This window comes from Maylandia zebra, linkage group LG19 (assembly GCF_041146795.1).
Source record: "Maylandia zebra isolate NMK-2024a linkage group LG19, Mzebra_GT3a, whole genome shotgun sequence".
Classification (NCBI taxonomy): domain Eukaryota; kingdom Metazoa; phylum Chordata; class Actinopteri; order Cichliformes; family Cichlidae; genus Maylandia; species Maylandia zebra.
In genome coordinates, this window is record NC_135185.1 from 13,111,693 (window position 1) to 13,120,488 (window position 8,796).

General features: G+C 41.8%; 2 long non-coding RNA genes across 2 annotated transcripts; both read right to left on the reverse strand.

Moving 5' to 3' along the window:
* Window positions 1-353: 353 nt before the first annotated feature.
* LOC143413997 (uncharacterized) lies at window positions 354-1,580 on the reverse strand. Its single transcript, XR_013094556.1, has 4 exons — window positions 1,355-1,580; window positions 980-1,147; window positions 564-763; window positions 354-465 (listed from the first exon to the last, which is right to left on the reverse strand). It is a non-coding gene; the product is annotated as an uncharacterized LOC143413997 (long non-coding RNA).
* A 4,981-nt stretch (window positions 1,581-6,561) lies between these two features.
* Window positions 6,562-7,788, reverse strand: LOC143414095 (uncharacterized). The gene is made up of 4 exons (XR_013094651.1): window positions 7,563-7,788; window positions 7,188-7,355; window positions 6,772-6,971; window positions 6,562-6,673 (listed from the first exon to the last, which is right to left on the reverse strand). It is a non-coding gene; the product is annotated as an uncharacterized LOC143414095 (long non-coding RNA).
* Window positions 7,789-8,796: the final 1,008 nt, after the last annotated feature.

Here is an 8,796-nt window from a genome sequence, read left to right on the forward strand (position 1 = left end):
TTTTGATATGGCAAAATAAACTCCTGTGTTTGTCTTCTTAAGTCTACAATTTTGTTTTCCTGTTCTTAAGGGAGGACTAGAAGTGCAATGTAGGGCTTACCGTAGAGATGTTGAAGTCTTTGAGGTCAGAGTATGATGTATATTGCACGAATGGACCCAGATTTGCTTTAACCCATTGGGCATCACTCTCATTTTGTTGCCTGCAAGCTACAAACAAAAGTTAGGATGTGCCAAATTTAGGAAGGTTTTTGACAGGTAGACATGAAAGAATTTGTGGGCAAGTTTTTTGTCTGAGTGCTTTTCAAGACATTTCACACTGGAAAACACATAACGCACCCTATGTCTGCCCTACCTGGCTCATTGATGGCATTTTCAGCATTTCTTAGGTAGCCCAGCAGACCATGTGTGATCTCTTGCCGTCTGTACAGTGGCATCTCCTGGATAACTATAGCCAACCCACTCACACTGCAACAGTTGAAAGAAAACATTCTCATGCTGTTTTTTGTCACTATTGTCATTTTCATTTGCAACAAAATCTTGATTGCTCCAAGAAAACTACTCACATGACTTGGTAATTCATGCAGCTGATGTTTGTGGTTGTGTTTATGAGCATTTCTGGAGTAAAACTGGCAAGGATAGGAATCAGTTTCACATGGAACCAAAGTTCATAGTCGTTTGTCGTGAAAGTGGAGAAATGTGGACTGATGACGATGAAGGTCGTATTCATGATCCGATCTCTCACAACAGGCTGGAAATGTGGGGTCTGTCATATTAAAGTGGAAAAAGACATAAGCAAAGGTGAGATTGCATGTTGGAAGTACACCCATACAACATGGTACAAAGGCTGTAACCATTTGTTTTCTAAGATACAATAGCCAACAATGGATGTAGCGGTTGAGACCGATGTCTTATTCTGTGTTTACTTCTAGAATCAAATATCCGCATTGTCCTCCTTCACCCTTTTAGGAGGCTAGCCTACCTGTCCATTGGCTGTCAGCTGTGTCAGGAATTCATCCACATTTTTTAGAGCGTTGCCCTCTTCAAGTTGTTTAAGCACAAGATCAATAAAATCTGTGTTATTTGAGGCTCCAGAGCTCAGTAGCAGCTGTGCCACCTCAGAGGGATTGAGCGTTGACAACAATCCAGCCTACAACAGGGAATCAACATAATATCAGACAGCAGTAATGACCAATGCTATGGGTAAATGAATAGAGTTTGCAACCAAAGAAAGTGTGCTCTATGATTTGCTTGTATTTTTGATATGGCAAAATAAACTCCTGTGTTTGTCTTCTTAAGTCTACAATTTTGTTTTCCTGTTCTTAAGGGAGGACTAGAAGTGCAATGTAGGGCTTACCGTAGAGATGTTGAAGTCTTTGAGGTCAGAGTACGCTGTATATTGGACGAATGGACCCAGATTTGCTTTAACCCATTGGGCATCACTCTCATTTTGTTGCCTGCAAGCTAAGGCATGCAGACAAAAGTTAGGATGTGCTCAATTTAGGAAGGTTTGTGACTGGTAGACATGAAAGAATTTAAGTTTTTTGTCTGAGTGCTTTTCAAGACATTTCACACTGGAAAACACATAATGCACCCTATGTCTGCTCTACCTGGCTCATTGATGGCATTTTCAGCATTTCTTAGGTAGCCCAGCAGACCATGTGTGATCTCTTGCCGTCTGTACAGTGGCATCTCCTGGATAACTGAAACCAACCCACTCACACTGCAACAGTTGAAAGAAAACATTCTCATGCTGTTCTTTGTCTCTATTGTCATTTTCATTTGCAACAAAATCTTGATTGCTCCAAGAAAACTACTCACATGACTTGGTAGTTCATGCAGCTGATGTTTGTGATTGTGTTTATGAGCATTTCTGGAGTAAAACTGGCAAGGATAGGAATCAGTTTCACATGGAACCAAAGTTCATAGTCGTTTGTCGTGAAAGTGGAGAAATGTGGACTGATGACGATGAAGGTCGCATTCATGATCCGATCTCTCACAACAGGCTGGAAAATTGGCATCTGTGAAATTGAGGTGGAAAAGAAGCTAAGCAATACAGAGACTGCATGTTGTAAATGTACTCATACAACATGTCACAAAGGTTGCAAACAAGTCTTCTCTATGATAGACTCCTTGAAGAGTTGTGTAGCGGTTTAGCAAATGTCTTATTCTGTCTTATCCTGCTGGAATAAAACACCAGGATTGTCCTCCTTCACCCTTTTAGAAGCCTAGCATACCTGTCCATTGGCTGTCAGTTGTGTGAGGAATCCATCCACATTTTCTAGAGCGTTGCCCTCTTGCAGTCGCTCAAACACACGATCAATCAAATCTGTGTTATTGGAGGCTCCCAAACTCAGTACCAGCTGTGCCACCTGAGAAGGACTGAGGACTGACAACAATTCAGCCTACAAAAGAGAACCAGCATAATATCAGACAGCAGTCATGGAAATGTTCTGGGTAAAAGAATTCCGTTTACAGGAAGATGTACATCTGCAGTTGGCACTCACAGCGGACAAATTAGGATTGAAGGCTTCCAAGTCCTGCACAGTTGCAAAATCAGAGAAGTCGCCAAGGTTTGCCTTTAGCCACGCTTGGCTCCCCGTGATAGATGAGACACAGCCAGGATCTGCAGAAAAAGCAAGAAAGTTATTGACAGGGTAATATACCACATGTTGTCATGGAAAAACCAAAGTGAGCTTGAGTTTCTCCTTTTACCTGTTGAGTCATTTCTTGACAAGAACGGTTTGATGAAGTGAGTGAAGACTGCTTGCTGTGTGTCTCTGTCCATGGATGCCTTTTGGCTTCCAAATGCCTGAATGCTACATTTGAGAGAAAGCTTTCAACATCTAAACTTCTAGTCAACTGCACATTTGCAGAACAGAGCTATATGTCTCATATTTACTTACACAGTCTGGTATGTCTGGCAGCTGAAGTTTTTGGAGCTAAGGCAAAATAGGAAGTTGAAAGATGGAACGGCCAGAAACGGACGGATCTTTGTCTTGAACCAGCTGGTAATGAACTCCTCACTCTGTAGTTGTGCCTGGCTGAAGTTGTCAATTCTCACTTCTCCAAGAGCCTCGAGCACATTTGACGAGGTCGGGTAGGTGTTGTTGACGGCCTTGAATTGGCAGAAAAATAATTGTAGCTGGACCCAAACTTCACGCAGGGAAATGGCAATATTGTGAAAATGTGATTTTGTACTTACCATGTTAGCAAATGTCTCAAGGGCCTGGTCCAGTACAGCAGAGGCTTTTTGGAAGAAAAGCTTCCAGACTTCTACTGGGTATATGTTTTGGCTTTTCAGTGTGCAGTTCAGCAGTGTGACCAAGTTGCTGGATGTGAGATAGGGAGCCTTGAAAAAGAAAATTGACAAAGAATACAGCCATTTTGTCAGAGCTCATGGAGATTTGTCTCAGGACCATAATGGGCAAAATCCATGTTCTGTTTTTGGAGTTTAAAAAGGAATCTTACAGAGGAACAGGCATGTTCTGTGATGGTGAAATTGCACAGGGCTGCCGAGGAATTGCCAGCTGACAGGATTTGCTCAAGTTTTGAACTGTGGAAAAAACACAATAAATTGAAATCCAATGTCCCCTTAATTACACTGTTAACAAATTTTACCTAGACAGAATCAACATTGAACAAAACGGCATTTCACCCACCCATCAACTCCATTACAAATGAGATTCACTGTGAAAAGAGAATGGTTGTGTGTCAGATAATAGTCCTTCAGAATGCATTTATATCCTTAGAGTTGAAATGTGTACTTCTAGACAGACTTACCATGAACTGGGGTCACCTTGCACTGAAGACAAAGAGAATATGAGTGTTAGTATAGTGGAAACATCTTCTTCAAGTGTAAATACCTTGACTTTGTCACAGTTGGCCCAATTAGTGTGCCAAACCTGGATCAAATATTGGATAACCCATGTAAGACACCCCCCACACCCACCCACCCACCCCCCAAAAAACTAATCTTACCACAAAGGAAGCTGGAACTGAGCAGCCTGTTTGAGAAGAAAAAGAAAGGAAACAAATCAATGGAGTAGTCATTACAGTGCTGGTACTGGGCTTTTGGGAAAAGTTTAGTCAGGAAAGCCCATTTGCCACATACGTGGGAATGTGTCCTGGAGGTACTGCTTGCTTGATCTCACGCCCTGTGAAAGGTCCAGTGGCAATGCTGCCAAACTCTGCGCAAGACCATCGTATCTAAAGGAAGAAAAGAATTCATTGTGACTTGTCAGGAGCCTCAGCTTGGCATTGTGCACACCCAAATGTCTAACTGTGGATATCAGAAATATCTTACACAGCCTGGTAGGATTCACAGGTGATGTTACTGGGGATCACCCGCAAGCTGCTAGGAAGGATGCTCGCCATCACAGGAACCAAATAAACCTGGAACCACTGTTGATAGTCTTCTGGCTGAAAGTCTTTAAGCTGAGGAGCAAGGGCTGTCAAGGTCAGGCTCAAAATGGTGTCTCGCACATCTGGATTTTGGATGAGGGTGACATTTCTCTGAAAAGAGAAGGGGATCATAATAAGGTCAGAGAGGAAGTTCTGAAGTCTTTGTGGAAATGCGGAGATGAGGGGGAGCTTATCTAAACTAAATCTTTGTACTTCTGTACAGCAGGGATGCCTCAAGGCATGAAGCATATCAGAAATGGATCATTTTCAGTTAAACACTTGAGCAGGTTTATGAAAGAACACTGTTAACATTTGTTGATGTTTGCGCTGAGGTAAGGTTACCAATGAGAATTCACCTGCTTGTTGATGTTTGCAAAAGCCTGGAAGAATTGGTTGAGCTGCTCATAATCACTGGTCTCTGTCAAGCTTGTCAACACCTCCCTTACAACATGTGCATCGTTTAAAGCACCACTGTTTGGATCTAGGATTAGATCAGCCTTTTGCGATGGTGAAAGAACGTCCAGAACTGCCAGCTATGGATACAAAAAAGTAGAATTCATGAAATGCATGTCTTTTGTATAATTTCCAGAATTTTGCTTTGCTATTCTCAAGAAAGACAGGAAGAGTAATAAGAGTAAAGCTTACCGTAGAGATGTTGAAGTCTTTGAGGTCAGAGTATGATGTATATTGGACGAATGGACCCAGATTTGCTTTAACCCATTGGGCATCACTCTCATTTTGTTGCCTGCAAGCTAAGGCATACAAACAAAAGTTAGGATGTGCCAAATTTAGGAAGGTTTTTGACAGGTAGACATGAAAGAATATGTGGGCAAGTTTTTTGTCTGAGTGCTTTTCAAGACATTTCACACTGGAAAGCACATAACGCACCCTATGTCTGCCCTACCTGGCTCATTGATGGCATTTTCAGCATTTCTTAGGTAGCCCAGCAGACCATGTGTGATCTCTTGCCGTCTGTACAGTGGCATCTCCTGGATAACTGAAGCCAACCCACTCACACTGCAACAGTTGAAAGAAAACGTTCTCATGCTGTTCTTTGTCAGTATTGTCATTTTCATTTGCAACAAAATCTTGATTGCTCCAAGAAAACTACTCACATGACTTGGTAATTCATGCAGCTGATGTTTGTGGTTGTGTTTATGAGCATTTCTGGAGTAAAACTGGCAAGGATAGGAATCAGTTTCACATGGAACCAAAGTTCATAGTCGTTTGTCGTGAAAGTGGAGAAATGTGGACTGATGATGATGAAGGTCGTATTCATGATCCGATCTCTCACAACAGGCTGGAAATGTGGGCTCTGTCATATTAAAGTGGAAAAAGACATAAGCAAAGGTGAGATTGCATGTTGGAAGTACACCCATACAACATGGTACAAAAGCTGTAACCATTTGTTTTCTAAGATACAATAGCCAACAATGGATGTAGCGGTTGAGACCTATGTTTTATTCTGTGTTTACTTCTGGAATCAAATATCTGCATTGTCCTCCTTCACCCTTTTAGGAGGCTAGCCTACCTGTCCATTGGCTGTCAGCTGTGTCAGGAATTCATCCACATTTTTTAGAACATTGCCCTCTTCAAGTTTTTCAAACACAAGATCAATAAAATCTGTGTTATTTGAGGCTCCAGAGCTCAGTAGCAGCTGTGCCACCTCAGAGGGATTGAGCGTTGACAACAATCCAGCCTACAACAGGGAATCAACATAATATCAGACAACAGTAATGACCAATGCTGTGGGTAAAGGAATAGTGTTTGCAACCAAAGAAAGTGTGCTCTATGATTTGCTTGTATTTTTGATATGGCAAAATAAACTCCTGTGTTTGTCTTCTTAAGTCTACAATTTTGTTTTCCTGTTCTTAAGGGAGGACTAGAAGTGCAATGTAGGGCTTACCGTAGAGATGTTGAAGTCTTTGAGGTCAGAGTATGATGTATATTGGACGAATGGACCCAGATTTGCTTTAACCCATTGGGCATCACTCTCATTTTGTTGCCTGCAAGCTAAGGCATGCAGACAAAAGTTAGGATGTGCTCAATTTAGCAAGGTTTGTGACTGATAGACATGAAAGAATTTAAGTTTTTTGTCTGAGTGCTTTTCAAGACATTTCACACTGGAAAACACATAACGCACCCTATGTCTGCCCTACCTGGCTCATTGATGGCATTTTCAGCATTTCTTAGGTAGCCCAGCAGACCATGTGTGATCTCTTGCCGTCTGTACAGTGGCATCTCCTGGATAACTATAGCCAACCCACTCACACTGCAACAGTTGAAAGAAAACATTCTCATGCTGTTTTTTGTCACTATTGTCATTTTCATTTGCAACAAAATCTTGATTGCTCCAAGAAAACTACTCACATGACTTGGTAATTCATGCAGCTGATGTTTGTGGTTGTGTTTATGAGCATTTCTGGAGTAAAACTGGCAAGGATAGGAATCAGTTTCACATGGAACCAAAGTTCATAGTCGTTTGTCGTGAAAGTGGAGAAATGTGGACTGATGACGATGAAGGTCGTATTCATGATCCGATCTCTCACAACAGGCTGGAAATGTGGGGTCTGTCATATTAAAGTGGAAAAAGACATAAGCAAAGGTGAGATTGCATGTTGGAAGTACACCCATACAACATGGTACAAAGGCTGTAACCATTTGTTTTCTAAGATACAATAGCCAACAATGGATGTAGCGGTTGAGACCGATGTCTTATTCTGTGTTTACTTCTAGAATCAAATATCCGCATTGTCCTCCTTCACCCTTTTAGGAGGCTAGCCTACCTGTCCATTGGCTGTCAGCTGTGTCAGGAATTCATCCACATTTTTTAGAGCGTTGCCCTCTTCAAGTTGTTTAAGCACAAGATCAATAAAATCTGTGTTATTTGAGGCTCCAGAGCTCAGTAGCAGCTGTGCCACCTCAGAGGGATTGAGCGTTGACAACAATCCAGCCTACAACAGGGAATCAACATAATATCAGACAGCAGTAATGACCAATGCTATGGGTAAATGAATAGAGTTTGCAACCAAAGAAAGTGTGCTCTATGATTTGCTTGTATTTTTGATATGGCAAAATAAACTCCTGTGTTTGTCTTCTTAAGTCTACAATTTTGTTTTCCTGTTCTTAAGGGAGGACTAGAAGTGCAATGTAGGGCTTACCGTAGAGATGTTGAAGTCTTTGAGGTCAGAGTACGCTGTATATTGGACGAATGGACCCAGATTTGCTTTAACCCATTGGGCATCACTCTCATTTTGTTGCCTGCAAGCTAAGGCATGCAGACAAAAGTTAGGATGTGCTCAATTTAGGAAGGTTTGTGACTGGTAGACATGAAAGAATTTAAGTTTTTTGTCTGAGTGCTTTTCAAGACATTTCACACTGGAAAACACATAATGCACCCTATGTCTGCTCTACCTGGCTCATTGATGGCATTTTCAGCATTTCTTAGGTAGCCCAGCAGACCATGTGTGATCTCTTGCCGTCTGTACAGTGGCATCTCCTGGATAACTGAAACCAACCCACTCACACTGCAACAGTTGAAAGAAAACATTCTCATGCTGTTCTTTGTCTCTATTGTCATTTTCATTTGCAACAAAATCTTGATTGCTCCAAGAAAACTACTCACATGACTTGGTAGTTCATGCAGCTGATGTTTGTGGTTGTGTTTATGAGCATTTCTGGAGTAAAACTGGCAAGGATAGGAATCAGTTTCACATGGAACCAAAGTTCATAGTCGTTTGTCGTGAAAGTGGAGAAATGTGGACTGATGACGATGAAGGTCGCATTCATGATCCGATCTCTCACAACAGGCTGGAAAATTGGCATCTGTGAAATTGAGGTGGAAAAGAAGCTAAGCAATACAGAGACTGCATGTTGTAAATGTACTCATACAACATGTCACAAAGGTTGCAAACAAGTCTTCTCTATGATAGACTCCTTGAAGAGTTGTGTAGCGGTTTAGCAAATGTCTTATTCTGTCTTATCCTGCTGGAATAAAACACCAGGATTGTCCTCCTTCACCCTTTTAGAAGCCTAGCATACCTGTCCATTGGCTGTCAGTTGTGTGAGGAATCCATCCACATTTTCTAGAGCGTTGCCCTCTTGCAGTCGCTCAAACACACGATCAATCAAATCTGTGTTATTGGAGGCTCCCAAACTCAGTACCAGCTGTGCCACCTGAGAAGGACTGAGGACTGACAACAATTCAGCCTACAAAAGAGAACCAGCATAATATCAGACAGCAGTCATGGAAATGTTCTGGGTAAAAGAATTCCGTTTACAGGAAGATGTACATCTGCAGTTGGCACTCACAGCGGACAAATTAGGATTGAAGGCTTCCAAGTCCTGCACAGTTGCAAAATCAGAGAAGTCGCCAAGGTTTGCCTTTAGCCACGC